This window comes from Pyrgilauda ruficollis, unplaced genomic scaffold (assembly GCF_017590135.1).
Source record: "Pyrgilauda ruficollis isolate IOZ18807 unplaced genomic scaffold, ASM1759013v1 scaffold91, whole genome shotgun sequence".
Lineage (NCBI taxonomy): Eukaryota > Metazoa > Chordata > Aves > Passeriformes > Passeridae > Pyrgilauda > Pyrgilauda ruficollis.
Window position 1 is genome coordinate 75,447 of NW_024531155.1, and position 18,487 is coordinate 93,933.

The window sequence follows — 18,487 nt, forward strand, 5'->3', positions numbered from 1 at the left end:
AATTAAAGAAAGAGAAGTTGAAAATGCTGCGAACCTCTGGAAGACTTCAGTGATGTATTTGCTGTTCAACCTTATAATACTGCCTATCATACTGTTGGTTTAGTGCTAGCTGTGCTTTCTCTTGTCCTTCACAAGTATTTTATGAGAACAGTGCCAGATTTGGTTTAGAAAATACTGACACTGCAAGGGTGTCACTGGGGCCATTTCTAACCTGTGCTTATTCCATTGGTGATTCTGCTTTCTTAGTGACAAAAATCATGGTGAATTGGTGCTCAGGCACAGTGAGAGATTCCTCTGTCACAGCACTGGTGCTTCCCAAGGCTTTGAGGAATGATCCTCTTTCCCTATAGTCTGCAAGGACCAGGCAGCACAGGGGACTTACTAGACCTTAAGTCCTTCCCTGAAGGAATCCTGGAAGCAATGTGAACCTAGATGATGGATCTGAAGGATAGACAGAGGATTTTGTGGTTGCCCTGGAAACTGAGACCAGAGTCCAGACTGTGTGTTAGAGAAGAGGCTGGGGTTGGACAGGTGAAGACAAGAGCTGTCACGAGCCCAGGATTATCTTTGGATTATCTACAGCAAATAAAACAAGAGATTCATGGGTGGGAAAATAGTAACACTAATAGGGCACCACGTTTTTTAATGCAGATTGTGAAGCTTTTCTCCTCACAGTGAATCAGACCTGAGGACAGGATGACTGCGTGCCCAAAAAGCAGTCAAGGACAACCTGTGAGCAAGTTAGAAGAGGGTTCACACAGGGCCCAGGGATCATGGCTCCTGAGCATCATAGCCTGAACCTGAGAAAGCAAATCTCCTCAAAGGCTGATATCTTTAAAAAAATCTTTTTCAGGTAATTTCTCTTCAAGGGAGTTTTTTCTTGGTTTATACTGCTTGAACTGCAGTCCTTAATGTAGCATAGGGAAAGAAAATGTTTGATTTTTTCATGACACTAGATACTGAGATCTATAAAGGAAGTCCCCTTGGATGGAAGAAGGAAAGAATTAATAAATATCATAAATTCTGTTGATTTCTGCTAATTCTGTATTTGTTGTGATGGACAGAACCCTATAGTACTGTACCATTTTGAGCAGAGTGTTAGAAGAAAGCCTGCATTTGCTTTTTTTCCTCATCCCGTTTGTTGTTTCCTATATTTTGGCAGAGAACGACCTGCACAGTTTCCAGATCACAAAGCAGAAGCAGAACTTCAACAAAAGAAGAGCTGGATTGCTCATAGTGGTAAGTAGAAATCAAAGTAATCAAAGATTAAATGGGGGCAGTGGGGATGGGACAATTGAAATACGGATTACTTCAGAGAGCTATTCCCTTTGTTTTTTCTACTGTGTCACAAAAAATACTTTTCAACTTCTCATCTGCTTTCTGTGCTTCCCTAAGGCCAGGTCGAGACACATTCAAGTTTGCATTGCTATATGATACTAGGTGGATACTATTTGCCATGACAGAATTAATGCTTGCAGGGACAGCTTCTTCCTACCCGCCCTGAAAAATATAATCGCCAGCTGTTGAAGTGCAACTTTCCTACAACAAATTCAGAAGCAGAAGGGCTTTTGCAGACACAGGTACATAACTCAACCCCTCCTCCTGGCATAGGCTGTTACAGCTGTGCTGGAAAACACTGGTACTGTAGATATGGTTGCATGGCTGTTTGTGAGTAATTCCTTTCCTATGAGCCACACCAGCATTAAGCAGAAAAGCCTAAAAAACTAAGTGAAAACCAGCCAACAAGCTCAATTTCAATTATAGGATTTAAAGAAGTACTTTAATCCTTCTTTAATATGTGGTAGAAATCCAGAGAATTCTAGGCCAAAAGCAAAAATATTGCTGTGTTTGATAAATTGCAGCTCCTACTGCGTGTGAGAAGATGATTTCCACAGGAGGAGAACGGTCCCCCAAATAGTGTCAATCTTAGTCAGTCCAGGGGACTCAGTTGTGGAAATCCAAGTCAGGTAGGAATATCCTTGTCAGATAGGAATATGTGCAATGAGTAATTGATTAATCGGCATCACAGCTTCCACTGTATAGCAAATGATTAAACAGATTGATCTGAACTTTGAAGGAACAGCAAGTCTTCTGTTTTCTTGTGATAAACCCTTTCTCATTGTGCCAGCCGAGACATTGCCTTGTGTATTCTCTTCTTGCTAGAAAAATCAAAAATGTGCTCTTTCTATCAAGAGAGTATTAACAAAGTCATTAATAATCAGAACAAGAGATGTAACAAACACACTTGTTTGAGTTGAACATTTATAGAAATTTGCTCAATAAGATCAATAACTGAGATATTCATTATGTTGTTATTGGGTTTGGTTTTTTTTAAGGCTTCCTTGTAAAATATGTGATGACATTAATTAAAAGTTAAAGTGAAAAATTATTCAAAAATTATTTATGTGTAGAATGTTTGTCCAAAGCCTGAACTAGATAACAATAGCAGCTGTTTATTTTGCAAGTGGAAACCAGTACAGCTCAATTGACTGTAAAAGTTAATGTCAATCAAATTGCACACTGAAGGCTTCAGGGAGTCAATGGAATATACATTTATAAAAAATAAACATTACATACACCTCGACATTACATACACTTCAATTTAACCCATTTTAACAGATATGTGCACATGTACATGCTGCATTGGGTTAAATCAAAAGGGGAGGCCTAAAAGGAAGGGAAATTTGTGACAAATTTAAGGGATCATGGTGGAGCTATCATGGATTGCTCAAAAAAGACAAGGAAGAACAATAACATTAGTGCACCCCCTGTCCTGGCAATATTTACTTGATAGCATCAAACATTTCTGTGCACAGCTGCCAGCTTTGAGATGCTGGGTATAAGACAAGGGAGGGAGGTTGTAGCAGCCAGAGAAAGCATTGAGAGGACATTCTTCCTTCATTTCCAAGACAAAGCTGTCCCTACAGTGAAACTCTTGCACCACTGACTGCAAGGAAAGCCTGGCAGTTTATTTAAAGCATAGATTGCCGTGGTTTTAATCTTCTAATGTGCCTTTCAGTGAGCAAATTACTTTCTTGTCAAGGAAGGTCTTCCTTTACCCTTATCACTGCCATCAAAAATTCCCAGGAAAAGAGGTTTACTGATGTCATAGCCTATTTGATCTGTGTTTCCTCTGTTGAAGTATCTCAGATGGCAAAGCTCCTAGAGCTGTAGCTCTTTGGAACTCAGATGAGAAATAGAAGAGTTCCTGACACCCTGAGGATGGACAGGAGGCTTTAAAACTTCTTGGCCTGTTATTCATGACAGGTAGACTAGTGCCCCTGCAGGTCCTGCCCCAGGAGCAAGTCTCGGAACCTGCTCTGTAGCCAAGGGTACTGTGGGAATGGGTGTGTGCCAGGTTTTACCCAAGTCCAGCCAACATCAGCATGTACAGGATCTCAGGATAATTGCCCATGACACCATTACACTGGAAACTGAATCCTGATTATTGTAAGATTTGGAAACAAGACAGTTCGTCGCTCACATGACTGCTTCTGCCCACTAGCTGCAACCTCTCAGGTTTGTTGAGGAACATGTAAAGGTCAAAATAAACATCCAGGAGATATAAAATCCCATTTCCTTTTCACTTGAACTGTCTCCAAAATACTAAAACATGAACATATGTTACAGTATTACTCACTACATAAAAATACATATGTTAGTAGATATACAGTATAGTTAAAACACAAAATTATACAATCCACATATAGTCACATAAACCTCCAACAACATCATCTATCAACACACTCAGTCAATCAAATCCTATATAAAAAAATTCTTATTCTCTAACAGACACAAGACAAAAAGTTAGAGAACTTTTAAATATCTTGAAAATTTCATTACATTCCTAAGTGACAGGATGTTTTTAAATCAAAGTGTACAGTGTTGCCACTTCCCATGATATCAGGGATTCACATTAGTTGATGGTTTCTAAAGTCTCAATTCATGAAACTCAAATTTTTTAAAAACAAGGGCTTTTGTCTTTTTCCTAGAGAGAAACTGTTTATGTCAGTTTTGATACCTAAGCATTCAATTACCAGAAATAAATAAAAAGATCTCAACTCAGTATTTGGAAAATCTCACTTCTTACTCTAACAGTGGTTCATCATTAATCCACGTGAATCTGCTGATTCTTTTTTTTTTTTTTTTCAGACACATTTCCTTGCAAATTATTGTGGTTTAAAATAAAATCTAAAAACATGTTAGGGTATTTTAGCTGATTTTTTAAATTATTTATTAGAAAGTAAAGTTAGTTTTCTAAGCCTACCTTTTCCTGCTGGAAGATCCTTTAATTTTTAAAAAGCAAAGGAGACTTGAAGGCTCAAGTTTGGCAGAACTTATTGATTTTAAACCCTGGAAAGAATTTCAAAAAATATTTTGTCATTGCCTCCACCACAGGTAAAATGCTTCGTTTCTATCCACAAGTCTTGAAACTTCCTCACTGATGGCTGAGGGCAGAGCTTTCGATGCAAGCAAAGCACTTGCAGAAGTCAACACCTCTTCTGCACTGCTGTAGGAAGGTATAACAATGAGCAATTAGAACTTTTCCCTGACTTCCTCTCTCCTATGAAACATCTAAGAAGCTCCAAAGCAGCACCTATGTATAAAAAAAAGGTCTTAGACTCACTACAAAAATAGCAGACACTGATTTTTTTTTTTTTTTTTAATTTGTTGTCAGACAGTGGAACAACCTTGATATATAGCTCATGTTTTTGAACTGGCTCTGTTCAGAGTTTAAGCCAAAGCTACAGGAATATATTTTTTTGGCAATTGGTTGGATTGGCAGCCCTGCCAGTGATCGGCAAGGCAGAGAAGGTGGTTGAAAAACTTAGAAATTATGGCATGCAGAAGATTTTGTATTATTGGTATACCTGGGGTTGCCTTAGACTGGTTGCTTTGCCAGTAATTAGACCTGCTGGAAAAAGTAATTAGAACTAGCAGGGACATGAGAGAAGCATGGGAAGCTTTAGGAGAGCCTCAACCATTCAAACAGACACAGGGATCCTAGTGGTTTTGAATTCTCCAGGTAAAATTTGCTCTTTAGGAATTTAGCATCTAGGAAAATGACAGCCTTCTTACAGCATTTAGGTAAATAATATTATAACAAAATAAAACAAGTCAGTGTGTCTAATGTCAAAGGCCCACACTTGTGATCAAGGGGTAAGTACCCTGAGCACTTGCAAGTCTCATCTTCTGAGGGATGGATGTTTGGCACTTCTCTGAAGAAAGATGCTTATATTTTTCTTACTCAGTTTCTATTACTGAATAGATGTAAAAAAGGCAGTCATCTTGTAAATCCTGCCAGTTTCCAACTTTCAGGCTTCTCGTTCATTTATGGTTTGGATGTAATTTACTTTCTTGGGCAATTTTTAGAAACTTAACGAAGTTTTTTTGAGAAAACTTCAAAAAGAAACTTGCAACGTCTTCTATAAGTCTGTTCCTAGGAGTTTTTAAATAATGTGTTAATAAAATAAATAAGTGGAAATTATTAAGTGGAAGGGGGGAATATGCACAAAGCTTTTTTCCTGTAGGGAATTGTTCAAATAGCCTTAGAGATTTTAATTTTTTTAACTAGCTTAAGCAGGATTATTATTTAGTTAATTCTTGATTACTTTTTATGTTGGAATATGATTAAATAAGTCAATATTTGCCTTTGTCTGACCCTCTAAGACCTACAGTTTACTATTCATAATGATGAGCAATAGCTTGAATATTTGTTGCTGCATGGATCTCTGTCTTCTTGGACGTGACAAATAATGTAAATCTTTTTTATTTATATGCCTGATCATTTTTTCAATGCACTGAAGTGCTTGAGTTTCCAGGGTCAGAAAATGCTTAATCTTATTAAATGTTTGACAGAATGAACTAAGCAAAACATCTTTTGATAGCATAAAAAGAAGATAAAAATAATTAATTCTTATCACTGTAATGCTTTAGCTGCATGACTTCAAGGTTCTTAGGCTATCATAATATAATGTTTATTAGAAGCCAAAACAAAGATTTCTCTCTTAAAGAAGTTTTGGGATGTAATACAGAAGGCAATCTTAGAGATATATCCTATTGGAAAAGAAAGCACTGTGTTTGAAAAATGCTAGGAATATTAAGCAAAAAAAAAAAAAAAGTTTAAAACCAGTAAAATGAGACTTTTCATTCTGGGCAAGGCACTTGTGGTGACTAATGTGCTAACAATAAAGATTTTCAGTGGAATGTGTAACAAATCCGAGGGACTTTTATTAAAAAATTGCCATGAGCAGCCATATTTTGGTTTTGGCTAAGCCTCAGTCATCATGATTTCATTTAGAAGCAGAAAACCCAAACCACCTGTGGTTTTCATTTTTAATTCATGGCCCACAGGAATACAGACTTTACACTTTCCAATTTTTCCTACCCATGTGCTGCCTGCTAATCAGAAAAATAATATTATAAAGCTATTATTACCTATGTGTAGAATTTTAAAGACACTGAAGTGAAAATATACAGAAGCCACCATCAGTATTGTCCATGAACACACAGGAGGGACCTTGCAAATCCAGATCTCCAACCTGGGTGTCACAGGTTGACCTTTCCAGATAGAGCACATTTACTGCAGTGCCGGCTTCTCCAACTTAAGGTTATATGTAATTTTTTTCCTTAAATAATAATGTTGGAGATAAGTAAAGTAACAGCACTTCTAATAGGGCCAAGAGAGAGACTTCTCCTAGGTAAGGATGATTTTCTCCGAGTCCATGGAGTGGTTTTGAAGAGGTTGTGGACCACAAACAGCCTCACTCAGTGATCATCCATGCATCAAGCTGAAAGAAGCAGGGCCATACCCTGGAATTTTAGAGAGTACAAAACAGAAAAGTAGGTACACAATCTCCAGAGGGAGCAGGGCTAAGATTTCAAGCGAAATGGGACCATAAACATTCTTAAACCTGGCAGCTGAGGTGAGGGACCCTCACTTCACAGCTCTGCCTTATGTGGTCATGCCTACAACGATGAACCAAAACAGAAATATCAGGCAAGTGTTCCCTCCTGTTTTGTTTTAAAGGAAAAAGTACATTTTGTGTGCTAATCTGCCACAGCAGACTTCCAAAGCCTTCCCCCTTTGTCATGCAGTGAAATGCTGACACACATTTCTTTTGTCTTAACCCACATCTAGCTGGATCTCCAGCTGGCAGATGTTATTGGCAACTCTCTTTGAGAAAATACACAGGGTGAAATACAGATCCCTTTGAAGACAGTGGGAGATTTGCCATGGACTTTCGTAGAGCCATATTTCACACACTTCTTTTTGATAAAGGCAACAAACTAATAGAAATAATTTGGTTTTGAAACCTCTATATATAGTGGAGGTACTTAATTTCTTAGCTAAACTAAGCTTCATCTTGTATGCTATAGCATTCCCACTACAAGCAATTCGATTTATATATTTAAATATTTGTATGGATGCACAAACATATATGAACATAAGATATGCATAAATACACTTTATATTAAACCTCTTTCAAGAAACAAATACATTTCATTAAAATCCAGTTATGCAGGCTGTTATTTCTTTTTACAGTTACATTATTATTATAATAAATTGTCATCTTCCCCAGAGATATTAAAAATAAAATAGTTTAAAAAGATAGCATGTAAATGCATATATAGTCATTATTTATAAATATATAAGTAAAAAACCCTGAAGCTTTTTCATTCTCATATATATATACATGTGTATATATGAACATATACGTGTGACAGTAACATTAAAAAAAAGAAGGTCCGAAACAAGACAACTTCTCTGCAATATTTGTAATGAAACTGAGAGACCATAGTGGATTTATAAACAATTCTGTAGTCATAGGTATGCCAACTAGTCATGACAAATTAGAGTTTAAGTTCCCCTGTAAGACCACCAAAAATTCCCATCACATTAGTATAATGACTAATATTCATGTTTCTAGGTGCAGATCCTTTGTTCTAATGAATTACAGCAGCCTTCTCTAAAGTCTCAAACCTGTTCTTAACATTTAGATATTTTGCTACTTTTCCTGTATTGCTCCTTCATTCTTTAAGTAGACATATATCCATTGGATTTTTATGGTGATTTTGCTCTAAGTTATGTAGCAGGACGGGACTCCTTACATGCACTTACCTTTTTTAAGGTTTTCAGTTGTCTTACCAATTTGTGGTCTCCAAAACATAACATGATCCACTGACACAGCAGCACAACCACCATTTCTCCAACAGTACCTAAGACATAAAAAAAGACTGAGCCCAGCAGATTTGCAAGATAGATAAATATTATCCAAGTCTCATAAATGAGGAAGTCAAAGCAGCAAATACTTGACAAGTGAAGTACAGGATCATTAGGGCAGCAAGGAGAGAGATAGGAGAGCAGACTTTGGCCTCTTCAGGGGTCTGCTTGGTACAACACCATGGGACAAAGCCCTGGAGGAAAGAAGGTCCCAAAAAACCTGGTTGATATTCAAGGACCACCACCTCTAAGATCAGGAGTGATGCTTCTTAGCCAAGAGAATGTCAGGCAAAAATGCCAGGAGGTCTGCATGGATGAACAGAGATCTCAGGCAAACTCAAACACAAAAAGGAAGCCTACAGAGGGTGCAAGCAGGGGCAGGTAGTCCCATTGGATTACAAAGACATCAGAGCAGCCAGGGATCAGGTTAGGAAAGCTAAAGCCTGGTACAATTAAATTTTCCCAGTGAAAATGTGAGCCTTCACTAGGAAACAGGACATCTGGTTATCTGGGATATGGAAAAAAAACGTGATACTCTGTAACATTTTTGCCTCAGTAATCACCAGAGAGCACTGGGAGAATGAAGAACTGCTCGCTGCAGGAGAAGTTCAGGTTTGAGACCATTTAAGGAACCTAAAGGTTCACAGGTTCATGGGACCTGATGGGAAGCATCCAGAGGTTCTGAGGGAACTGACTGAAGAAGTGGCTAAACTACAATCCATCACGTTTGAGAAGTTATGGCAGTTCAGTGAAGTTCCTACTGACTGGAATAGGGCAAAGGTAACCCTCTTTTTAAAAAAGGGAGATAAGGAAGACCCAGGGAACTACAGGCTGGTCAGCCTTACGTCAGTGTCCAGTAAGATCATGGAGCTGATCCTCCTGGAAACCATGCTAAGGCACATGGAAAATGATGAGGAGACAGACAAGAAGGTTTCACTAAGGGCAAATCAAACGCAGCATGTTCAGCAGAGCAGAGGTGGTGATTCCCTTTCTCTATTCCATTGTCATGAGACCCCACCTTGAGTACTGTGCCCAGCCCTGAGCCCCCAACACAGGAAAAACATGGAATGGATGGAGCAAATCCAGGGAGAGCACTTTCCAGTACCTGAAGAGGGCCTGCAAGAGAACTGGAGAGGGACTTTTGACAAGGGCATGGACAAGGGGTAGTGGCTTCAAAGTTAAAGAGGGTGGGTTTATATTAGATGTTAGGAAGAAATTCTTCACTCTGAATGTGATGAGGCACTGGCACAGAGTGCCCAGAGGAGTTGTGTTTGTCCCATTCCTGGAAGTGTTCAAGGCCATTTTGGATGGGGCTCTGGGCAACCTGGTCTAGTGGAAGATCTCCCTGCCCATGGCAGGGGCATTAGAACCAAATGATCCTTAAGGTTCCTTCGAACCCAAATCATTCTGTGATTCTTTGAATACCTGGCAATGCCACAACAGAACCAAAACTATGTCCAAAATCTCAATTTTTCAGGGAGGAAAAGTGGACATCGAAGTTAGCCCCACCTTTTTCTGGACCAGAAGAACTCTGGATATCCCAGTAGCTCTCCACAGGCAGCATTCGGCTGCTTACCCTGTTCACATTAAACCTCTGTTTAAAGTTAGATAAATTTATATGCCTATATGCCTATTATATTTAATGTATTTATATGCCTTGATCACCTTCCATAGTAAACCAGATCTGCCAAAAGCAGATCAGTCACCCTTATGGGTTTCAGTCACCCTTATGCCTTTCACTTTTTGATTGCAAGTGGAGAAAAGAAACACAGAAGTGAAAATCAAACCAATTTTTGCTTAATGAATAGTCCAGCTACTAAATTTTGGGTGCCTTCCTTAGATGGATGCTGCCAAAAGGGCCTGGGATGCAGAGGGAAAACAGACACTGCAGATTTTTGGGCAAGAAGAGTTTGAAGCTGATTTGATCTAATGCAGAAAGTAATATTTGAAAGTTATTTGTAAAGACAATAAGAAAATAACACATATACAGAGATAAATTTATAAAACTGAAAAAATTTTGCATGCATGCCTGTACAATATAACTAAAAATCTCCATTTTTATCCTGCTGACTTGCTTATATTCATGTGGTTTCAGTCTCACAGATGTTCTGGAGGCTAGGACATGTAATATGGCTCCATAGTTTTCTAACCACAGAATATCCAAAATATATAACCAGGAAATCACTTGCAGTCTGTATGGGGTTTGGCAGATGGTATTTCTAAAAATGCAAATATCCAATATGGAGGTAGTGGAGAAGACGGATTTCACAAGGGAACAGTGTAACTCTTTATATGGAGTGTAAACTTTACACAGTATTCCAATATAGAACTGGTGAGCACTGTTAAAAAAGTTTCCAATGAATATTCATTTCAGTTTATAAACATATTCTCTTCAACTGTTTCAATGCCCTCTTTGTGTTTGCTTACTGTGCATGTTCTAGCTATTGCATTTACTGGCAAGAACGCTTGTAGAAACAGCAAATTTTAAGCAAGTATTAGAGAATATATAAGGGTAATGAATTTTTCATTTGGAAATATAGGTGCCAGCACCAGAATTTCATTCCAAAAGGTATCCTCATCCGCACTAGAGAGGGATGTATATGATCTGCAAGACTGAATTTTCACAACCACATGTGCTAGCAGTGGTCAGATGAGACAAAAATTGAAAAGTTGTGTGTTCTCCTGATATGGAACTTGCATATAATGGAAGAAAATCAGGAATGAGAAGGTGTGAGATACTGACTGACCTGCATTCTGGTTTCTATTGTGATACCAGTCAGCCTGGTACAGTAATGAGAGAGGCACAGAGCAAATGGGATGTCCTGAACAAGGGGCAGCCTCCCAGTGAAGAATCGTGTTTCCTGGGCTGTTGGGGTCCACTCCAGCTAGCTATAGACCCTGCCCACACGATACTTCATAGACGAAGGTAAAAGATTGAGAAGCGCTCTCCTCCACGTGGGAAACGTTGTCCTTTATTCCAAGACACACATCAGGTGGACAAACCAATGGGAGAAAAGAGAACGTTCCCTGGTGGCAGGGAGCTTTTATACCCCTGGGATGGGGACAGAGAGAGAGAGGTCCACAGCCAATGGGATACCAGTGAGGGGTGGCAAGGGGAGGGGTAACCCAGGGGAGAGACCACCAGGTGGTACTGGACAGGTGAGGGAAAGACCATGTGATGGGGGAAACGGGGTAACAAACCACGTGATATAACATAAGCTATTCAGTGCAATACAAAACTATTCTGTGCAAATTCCCAATCACCCCGTGCAAGAGAACAACTAAACTGGTGCACCACAACACCCCAGCAGCCTGCTTAGGCCGTGACCAAGATTTTTTCAGCTGCCAGAGCTGCACTGAGCACCCCTCCTTTTGCTCCATAGCAGAGTTTTGGCATGGAGCAGAAGAAAACCTGTTTCCAGTGTGCTGTGCCCCTGGCAGAGCAAAAGGCGCCACCTGGGAGGCAACACAGGGCATGCTGTCCACTGTGAGCAGCACAAAGGATTTGCTTCTACGTTTTGTGGTGGGTTAGAAAAACCCTGAGATGAGCAGAATGACACTCAGCTCCTTACAGCTAAAAGGATTTCTGCCACAGATGTTCCTCGCCTGGCAAGCCATGTAGCTTCCAGTTTTGAGGGCTTTCAGAGCTAAATGGTAAATATTAAATATGGATATATTAAATAGGTGACATATGAAGGCTATTTGAGCCAAGTTTTGCTCACATGGGACCCGAATGACATGAAATCCTTGGTAGTGATGGTTTAGTTATAGACAGCAACAAGCACAGAAAAGGCCAGGCAGACTTCATCTGAGGGAAGATTTCATATTGCATTGCACAAGTGCAGTCACTGTCTTAATATACCATAAAACATATAAACCCACGTTCCTAACTGATGCAAGCAATTACTGCTCCATCAAGCTAATTTACAGTGGAACTAAAACATATCATTCGCCTGACAATTCTACCATAAACAGCCTGGATTCTCTCCTAGTATAGACTAGTAGTTTTATAACCCATAAATGTATTTACAAGGGAAAAAAAATAGAACACAGACCAGTCAGAAATGCATGTCCCCCCATAAAATTTTTGTGAAGTTTAACAGAAATAAAATTTTTTCTAGGTTTTTTACACACATGCCATGGTTTAACTTTATGTGCATGTATGCACATCCCAAGCACACTACTCTGTAAAACATTTTAATCACCTGAAATTGAGAACGTCAAATTTAATCAAGATCTGCACTATTTTAAGGTAGGAGGTTAATTTTAATATCTACTTGTTCTCTATCCTTTTTAGCTTTACCTTCTGTATGGCTTTTTAGTTCTTCTTTTTTTTCAAAGAAAAATCATAAAACAGAGGGGGAAAAAAAGTTATCTGTGTCTGAATTGCTGACTTTACTAAAGGGTCAGTTTCTTTCCAAGCCATATCAAGCCCAGACAGATTTCTGGCACTCTCAGTTCAGCTGCAAACAGCCAAGATAATGTGAGATGATCCAAAAGATTCCTGAGATATTAGATATGCCTGCATATATACATTTCAGACTAAATATTTTCATTAATGCAATCAGATAAAAGAAAAAAAGATCCCTCACACTTATGAAAACCCAGCTTTACACATTTTAGACTCTGCTTATGAACCAAAAAGCTGAATAGATTGGATTGGCTCTTTCCTGGTGGCTTGCATGGGCTTTGTCCAGAGAAGTACATTCCAGCTTACATCTCATCAATAATAGTTCATCACATTGAAGGGACCACACACTCTGTTGTGAGATAATCCACCTTCTCGTGTCAGAGGGCCTGATCCACAGTCACTCAGGTTCCTTAAGTTGAAGTCATTATGCTAATTCCTTTCCAATGTGCAAATTGTCAGTTTCTTCCAAAAATGTAACAAAATATCCATAGAATTTTCTGTCTATCTGTAGTTAAATATTTTCTTTCTAAATTCTTGTCAGCAAAACCCATGTGAACTTTTTCTTAATCTTTTTCCATATAAATAATTAGCATGTAATAGAACAAAAGGTTTATCCTGTATTTGTGCATGTGTAGCACAGCTTTGGTGCAAAACAAATCTTCTTGCAATTCATTCATTGTTGTATACCAGTGGATATTTTTATTTACAGGAAGCAAATAATTCATGAAACCATGATTCTAGGTGGTAGAATACAGTAGTATTTCCAAGGGATAATTTACAGTGATGTGCTATTCAGTTTTACAACAGCAACACCTGAAGAAACTCAGCAGGCCCAGAGGCCCAGATTTCTGGATTTCACACTCATACCCTATTTCTGACTCCAGTTAAGTCAGTGAGACATGTGAGCTTTCATGGTAGTGGAGCACTGCTGGAGATGTGCAACATTTCCCAACCCCTCAGAACTCTGTCTCCTCTGCAGCAGTCAGAACACGGGTTGCTCAGCTGAAACAGAAAGCCATAACACCAAATCATGGACCAGAGACATAGTCAGGTAATGCAGCACTATTATTCTTGGGTTTGAAATGCATTGTCCAATAGAAAAACAGGCACAAAACCAAAATTATTTGGGGTCATAGTTCTCCTCTCTGAAACAGAATAATTATCATTAGCTTCTCAGTCAGAGACATCAGTACCTGTGACACCAGCACAGTTTAAAATTTTCAGTCCAGCCTCACATCACAGTACTGGAATTAGAACAAAGCTTTGAGTATTTTTTTCCACAAGAAATTTTAAAAGAAGGGCTGATCAATATAAGAAGAAAAATAATCAGAACCAGCCTGACTCATGTGCTGCTAATGCAGTAAAGAAGGGTGGTAAAGAGTTACTTATATTCCATCAAACTTGATTATCCTGTGACTTACTGCACTTTTACTCTAAAATAGCACAGCTGGACTCTTTGTGAAGTTTCTCTTTTTAGACTGGAACTGATAGTGTAATCCAAGTATGGATTTAAATACTTTTTCTATGGATTCAAAACACAAAACATTAAAATAGAAATTGATATCTTACACTGGAAGTTTTCTGTGTATTAAAGGCAGAATATGTTTATTCTGTAATTTTGAAAGCAAGTGTTTATGTTGTTCCATTTACACAGTGCAGAAAGGCACAATGATAGTAATTTCTGAATGGATGAAGATAAGCCAAACACAAAACAGCACCAAAGCCCTATTCCTCCTCCTTTGTCGATGGCAAAGCACCTAGGAGGTGCATGATCACCTTGCACCATGTGTGCATGATCAACACTTTAGAGAAAAAGATCTCTGATGTTTTTCCCCAAAAGCCATCAGCAGAGATTTGGTTACAAGCAACTGTGGAACAGCAGAAATATGTAAAGAGCTCAGAAATATAAGCACTACTTAGAATCAGAATATGCCACTTTTCACAGATTTAAGACCATACCACATTCTTATTTTCTTCCTGTGGGAGGTCAGTGTTTATGCAGTGGATGTGTCTGCCAGGAAGAACATTTTTGCACTTGCTCCTCTTCCAGTTGCTAATCTGCACGTTCATTTGCCTCTGCTTGAAGAATGGCCCGTCTGAGCATTTCCAGTGTTGCTGGCAGTAGACCCAAACATTTTCACAGAATCACAGCATTTTGCAGGCTCAGGATGGAAATTTTATCTTCCCCTGATTTGCCTTTCACACAGTACCAGGAGGTGGCTGCCTTCTGTCCTGTTCTGGCTGCTAGGCTGGCTTTTGGAAGTGGGGTCTGAAATTGCAGGAACAGTGCCCTGCTCTGACCAGGAGATTGAGCACCAGCTTTCCGGACTGCTGCCTTGGTTCCTCCCTTCTAGTAATTTCCCTGAGTCTCCTCACAATCCCTAGTCTGGCTGTGTTGGCAGCAAATAAAATCTCCCTCCTGCAGCATCATGCTGGTGTTTCTACAAATGCTTATAAACCCTGTTGTTATTCCTGACAATAAGCTGGAAAAGAAACATGGCAAACAATGCCTCATCACTTATTTTGTAGCTTGCCACAGTCTTGTCTTTGCCTTGTGTCAGGAAAATGGAAAGTAACTAAATGGTGGAGTTCACTTTTAGGGATATTTCCTGGAGGTATTCAATATACATTATTCCATGCAATGCGTTTTATCCCAGATTAAACTGCAGTGCAGAAAGAAATCAAAGGTCAAGGTGGTCTCTCCTCCAGATTTGCAGGAAGCTTAAAGCAAGGACAAAAAGTGTCAGACCTCAGTGTGGGACTTATCCTTCCAAACTCAGGGTTTACCTTGTTTTAGTGGAGCTAACTAGTGCTGGATGCAAAACAGATCCAAACCAGCATGTTTAGGTCTTACTTGCTTCATCAGAAAACAAACAAAAGAAAAAAATGAATAAGAGAGAGGTGCATTGACTTCTCTCCCCAGTTTATGAGCATTTCTCACAAGTAGCATCTGCTGCTGACTCCCTGGCCACACTGCAGTCAGCACATTGCCTCTCCCAGGCTCCAGCTGCACAGCCAGGAGCTCGATGGCACACAGAGGCTTTTCTGAAGGATCCTGTAGACACTAAGCTACTCTCAAAACATCTGAGACTGAAATCCATGGCTTTTGCCCTGCCTGGTGAGTGGAAACAAGAACCTGCACAGCACCGCGTCTTGCTGCTGCTCTCCCTAACCCTGCAGTTTGCGGGGAGACCTTAATGGAGTGTTTCCTGCTTTTCTGATGTTTGTTTGGTGTTTTATACTCACACATCCCAGGAAGTAGAAGTTGAAGGAGGCATTGTGAGAGGCTGCAGCCAAAACTCCATCTTGATAACATTTTTATGGGGGTGAAACTACAAAGAGCAACTCAACAGCTGCCAGCAGGGCAGTGTTAGCGTGAAAGAATCGCCAGAAGCAGGCGAGTAACATTCATGCTGAAAATATGATTGATCACTTCTTCTTTTCCCTGCAACTCTGCCCTGGTACAAATCCAGTCTCGGTGAGAAGTGACTTCAACTAGGGCTGAGTGGTCTTCAGAGGCAGCTGCACTTATTTCCACTAAATCACTGGTTTACATACCAAGCCCAGGGCATAGCTGAGGGCTTGGGGATGGCACATTGCCCCAGTCTTTGGTTTGCTTAAAAGTGACAGAAGCAGACACTGGTCATTTTTTGAATTCCATCCAAAAGACAAGTCAATTCGTTTCTGGGTGTGCCAACAAGCTGAGGTATTTAACTGTTCTCTTAGAAAATGGAGCATGCTGCTAATAAAGGTCACTTTACCTTTGTTTCAGGAGGAGCTGAGGGATTTTCCAGACAGTTAAAGGGCTGGATTACACATGTGCCTCTGATCAACATTCACAATAAAAGAAAACACTGCTAAAGTTAAAGGCACTGAAACAACGTGCAACCACAACTGCCCTTTTTGTGACATGCTGATTTGTCCCCATCACAGGTACCCTACAGAACTTGCGTAATTACATTTACGTAATTTAACATCTTGTTTGAGTATTCAAATATCCACCAAAGAATTTGCCACAGAGTAGGGTTTTTAGAAAAAAAAAAATTAGTATAGAATCTGGAAAATATATTAAGACCTTTTTCTTAATTCTTTAAGTTCCCTTGCTGCTTACAGGAATTAAGTATGGAAACAACATCTGTGTAATATTGTGAAGGATTTCAAAAGGGCTCCTCAAAAAGGGCTGACACAATCTTACTCCTTTTAGAAGAGGATATGAAATGAATTGCTTACTTTGGCTATTACATGCACTCCCTTCCCCGCAGCAGCAGAGCCAAGAACTAGAGGCACGTCTGAGAATTTTTTTTTATGGGGAGTCCTTCAAATTTTTTTGACTATTTGACCTAAGAGACCTAAGAGAGGTCCCCTCCCATAAACATAACAAAGGAAATTGCTACACTATAGCCCCACTTAAGTGAATGAATAATAGATTAATAGAAACTTATGATTAATTATTTATGTCATGTTTTGGCTTATGACCCTGACAGATGAAAAGGGTGAGTAAAATATATATATTAACTTTAAAAAAAAATCATAGAAACCTGTTAAACCTTAATTAGTTATTCAAAACTATCCATTCTAGTAGATATTAGACATACCCTGGTAACTATTAGCAAGAAATGTCATTTGACAGGTGGCAACACTTCCATCAATGAAAATATATATGGATGCTGGCCTCCTGTGGAAATATTAGCCAGACTCTTGTGACACCACCCTTGAAAAGGCAGACACCTCCACTCTGGCATATAAGCCTAGGTATGTTTCCAAAGTAATTAATTAAAGCCTTAATGGCAGTATGGAGCTTGATCTGAGTTTAGCTTAGCTTCAAAAGCACCCTAATAATACTTTCAGAACTCGCCTGGGCCTAATTACATTTATTTTGTATCAGCTCTGAGGTTTGTCGTGTGTAAACATACAAACACAAAAATAACCTCTCTTCTACTTTCCAGAAATATTCTAATTGTTTTCAAGTGAGGAGTTTGCCTAAAAAGAGGAGATGTCTTTTTGAATCAAAAGGCCACAGGAGGATTCAGGATGAAGCCGCATGTTACATAAAGACTCTTCCTACCTTAGGGAAGGTAACCATGAAGTTCCCATTGACTTGTAATTAGAATGACAGGGCACACTGCTCTCTTTTAAGAGAAGGTATTTGCAAATGCTGTGTATCTGAGATAGGTGATGTGTGTCTCTCCTCTCCCCTGTGCCCACATGGAGGATTTGCTTCTCCCACAGCTTCTTTTATCACAAATGAGCCTTGCTGCACCCAACCCTTACTGAACTGCCATGTCCTAGAAAGAATAAATACAGATATTTCAGGACAGACTCTCACAGAGAGGACACCAGCCTCCTGTGGACTCAGACATAAGAGTGGCTTCTGCAATAGATTATATAATGTTTCAAGGCAGCCACTTGTAAACACATACTGTACTTACCAGAAAATGGCCATGATGGCAACTCCACCTGGATGCTGCTGCATTAACAGTTGGACCGAACTGTCCAATGCAGTTCTTTAATTAAAAGGCTGTTCTTCTGCAAATGAGGGAAATTAACCAGAGTTGTGGTGTAAAGATGCAGATTCAACATTTTTAGGTGTTTTGACCAGCTGCCCTTGAAATATCATACATGTGAAACAGGACGCAAAACCAAATAAAATACAGACTTGCATCCTAGCTGGGGACAATTCCAGAGTCCACTCTGCAGAGAATCTTTGTCCTCCCTAAGGACAGGGGAGGGTAGACCTGGAGCAGGAAAAAGAAAGGTATCTCCCAGGAGCATTCCATCAGCTGCAGCATAGATCTGCCCCTCTGCTCCCCTCATCCCCTGCCCAACACCTGGCACTGCTTAATGCCTGGAAA